This window comes from Theropithecus gelada, chromosome 7b (assembly GCF_003255815.1).
Source record: "Theropithecus gelada isolate Dixy chromosome 7b, Tgel_1.0, whole genome shotgun sequence".
Taxonomy (NCBI): Eukaryota; Metazoa; Chordata; class Mammalia; order Primates; family Cercopithecidae; genus Theropithecus; species Theropithecus gelada.
In genome coordinates this window covers 36,069,241-36,072,651 of record NC_037675.1, presented here as the reverse complement: position 1 = coordinate 36,072,651, position 3,411 = coordinate 36,069,241, and the positions used below count along the sequence as shown (strand labels likewise).

General features: G+C 40.8%; 1 protein-coding gene across 1 annotated transcript in view; it reads right to left on the bottom strand.

Annotated features, from left to right (window-relative positions):
• Positions 1-1,394, bottom strand: part of FAM177A1 (family with sequence similarity 177 member A1) — a 41,189-nt gene extending 39,795 nt beyond the window's left edge. Inside the window, exons 1-2 of the mRNA XM_025392359.1 lie at positions 1,113-1,394; positions 182-322 (exon numbers count right to left, since the gene is read on the bottom strand). The gene's annotated coding sequence lies outside the window, so the exon portion shown is untranslated. The remainder of the gene's footprint in view (positions 1-181; positions 323-1,112) is intronic.
• Between the last annotated feature and the right edge of the window lie 2,017 nt (positions 1,395-3,411).

Genomic DNA, 3,411 nt, shown 5'->3' with positions numbered 1-3,411 from the left:
ACTGCAGCCTGGGAGGCGCAACTACCGGCTCGCGCGGGGCGGGGCGGGGCGGCGCGGGGCGGCGCGGGGCGGCGCGGGGCGGGGCGGGGCTTTGCGAGGCGTCGCTTCCGGCCAAGCACGCATCCCGAGCTCGTGGATCCCCGCCTGGCACCGCCTGTGACGTCATTCCTGGTACGTGTACCTGAAGCCTGGCGTCTGGACCTCGGCGCAGCCCCCCACCAGCTGCGTCCGGGGCAGTCACCCCGGCAGGACCTCGGTTTCTGCATTTGTAAAATGAGGACAGCTGTGTCATACTTCAAAAGCTAGTGATGGGATGTGGTTGCTGAAAATGTAAAATGTACGGCTTGTGCTGCACTTTCCATTCCTAACGTGGGTGACAGTCCAGCCAAAATACCCTCGAAAGAAGAGCCCCAGGCGTGATTTTTGCTTATTCTTGTCTGAAATACTTAAGTATAACTGTAGAAAATGTTAAGTGAAAAGACCTGAAGGAGAGCAAAGGGCAGTAGTAAGCTTCCATCTTGACAAATGTAAGGAGTGTTTTATCTGTGTCTTAAAGTCGTGTGCGTATGTTAGAGGGGGGGGGGCATCCCAGATTTTTTCCGTCTTTCTCAGTGTTCAACCAAAGTAAAAAATCATGCAATTACTGCATGACTTCAACATCAAACAAGTCTGAGGTTCTGCAGGTACATGGTTTATTGTTGTTTTAGCATGACCATTTTCACAAATACGTGCGGGTCAAAACCAAAACATATATTATTTTGGCTATGGGAGCCTTCATTTGATACTTTAAATTCCATTTTCATACCAATCTTAATTCAGAAATGCTCCCTAGTTATATGACCTCGTAAATGTTTTTCAGCATAGCAACAGCAGGCCCAAATATTAAATATTGCTCTCTCTTCTGTGCCAAAGTTCTTCTCCTTATCCTCTGCCTAATGTTCTTGTACACTTCCTATCCTTTGTATAACTAGAACCTAAAAACAAAAACAAAAATTTTTAAAACAATCATTTGAAAACCATCTACACTTTAAAAACTAGTTGGAAATGCATAATGCTCTGTATCCTGGTAACAAAATCAAGTTAGGTTGCTGCTGAAGTAAACAAGTTAGTACATGATCTGACTGTATGGTGTCATTAGCAGGGAGTTGAGACAATCCAAAACAGCAAAACCAAATTCAGCCATAAATTGAAAACAAAAAGAACCAATTGTTAAGACTTCATGAATTGGCATTCATAAACAACACAATTCTGCATTATATGTATTCAAAATCTCTTCCTTCTTACTGGCAAGCAGGGCAGTCAACCATCTTTACTACTAAAAATTTGGGGAATATTTATAAATGCATGATTTTATTTTCCAAAATGGCAATTAAATATCAAATTACAATTTTCTTTTTCTTTTTTTTTGAAACGGAGTCTCGTCCACACTGGAGTGCAATGGCGCAATCTTGGCGCACTGCAACATCCGCTTCCCGGGTTCAAGCAATTCTCCTGCCTCAGCCTCCCGAGTAGCTGGGATTACAGGTGTGCACTACCACGCCTGGCTAATTTTTGTATTGTTAGTAGACCCGGGGTTTCACCATGTTGGCCAGGCTAGTCTCGAACTTCCGACCTCACATGATCCACCCACCTCAGCCTCCCAAAGTGCTGGGATTACAGGCGTGAGCCACCATGCCTGGCCTCAAATTACAATTTTCATTGCTGAAGCAGAATATATTTTCACAGTTTACAAATGTATTTCTTCGTTTACTGAAAATTCAAAGTACAACTTACATTCTAACATGAACTGGAAGTATTTCCTAAAAAGTTATTTTTAACACAAATATGCAATTGAAGACCAGTTTATTACAAATCAACAACTCAAAGCAACATAAAAGCATAGAAATTCTAATAGTTTTATTTTGGGCATTTATATTTTTGTCATTATTTCCAAACTGTTATAGCTCAACTAAAAGTAGGCACCAAGGCAATGTGCCAAGTTTTTCCTTCTTTCACTTTGTAACATAAATTGTATTGTAGCACTATGACAAAAATAAATTCAAGTATTATAATTTATCTACTTGAAAACATAATGTGGTCTAAATTTATCATTTAATGATACATATAGAGCTAAAAAGGTAAATTTGGATTGAACCATTTCTGCTTAAGGCTGGGAAAATAAATCTGAATAAAATTTGATAACCAGGAATGTTCATCAGATAATCAAGACATTCTTAGGGTTTTAACATAGCTACATATATATATTTTGATAGAGAATATTTTGTAAGTTATCCGTCAAACAGGACAATATATTTTCATCAAAAATAATGCACAAGAAAAAAAGGTGATAAAAATAAAAATGCATTTTAGGTTGAGTCTAAGCATAAAGAAAAAGTTTGTTTTTTTTTTTTTTTTTTGAGACAGGACCTTACTGTATCACCCAGGCTGGAGTGCAGTGGCACAATTACGGCTCACTGCAGACTCAGATGATCCTCCCACCTCAGCCTCCTGAGTAGCTGACGTGCACCATCACAGCTGGCTAATTTTTGTATTTTTTGTAGAGGTGAGGTTTCGCCATGTTGCCCAGGCTAAAGAAGTTATTAAAATCATGGTAGTGATTTCACTTATGGAGCACAATATGCCAGGTACTTTGCTTTCCTTGTATTAACTCTTATTCCTCACAACAATTCTGAGACATTACTGTAACTACCAACATGTTACAGATGAGGAAACAAAGTCTCAGAGAGGTTAAGCAACTTGCTCCAGTGACACAGCTGGTAAGCAGCAGAGCCAGGATTGAAACCCAGGCAGTATGATTCCACCACCTACACATTTAGCCATTCCACCCCATTGAGAATGAAAACGTCAAAAAATACAAGGCCAGTAAGTGTTAGGAAGGCAAGAAATTTCTACACCAAAAGTGAGTATGTTATTTGGAAAGATTTGGATGGAAATGAGTAAAGTATGTTTCTTTTTAGAAGTCTGTTAGTGGCTGGGCACGGTGGCTCAAGCCTGTAATCCCAGCACTTTGGGAGGCCGAGATGGGCGGATCACGAGGTCAGGAGATCGAGACCATCCTGGTTAACACGGTGAAACCCCGTCTCTACTAAAAAATACAAAAAACTAGCCTGGCAAGGTGGCGGGCGCCTGTAGTCCCAGCTACTCAGGGATGCTGAGGCAGGAGAATGGCGTAAAACCCGGGAGACAGAGCTTGCAGTGAGCTGAGATCTGGCCACTGCACTCCAGCCTGGGCGACAGAGCAAGACTCTGTCTCAAAAAAAAAAAAAAAGTCTGTTAGTAAGCTTTAAAGCTCTATATGTAAGAAGCAGATGAAATACCACGTGAATTTTTAGATTTGATGTTATGTAAGCTTTTTGTTTTGTTAATTAAAATTTGGTCAGGTTTTGTGTTTGTGTGTGTGTGGTGAGAATA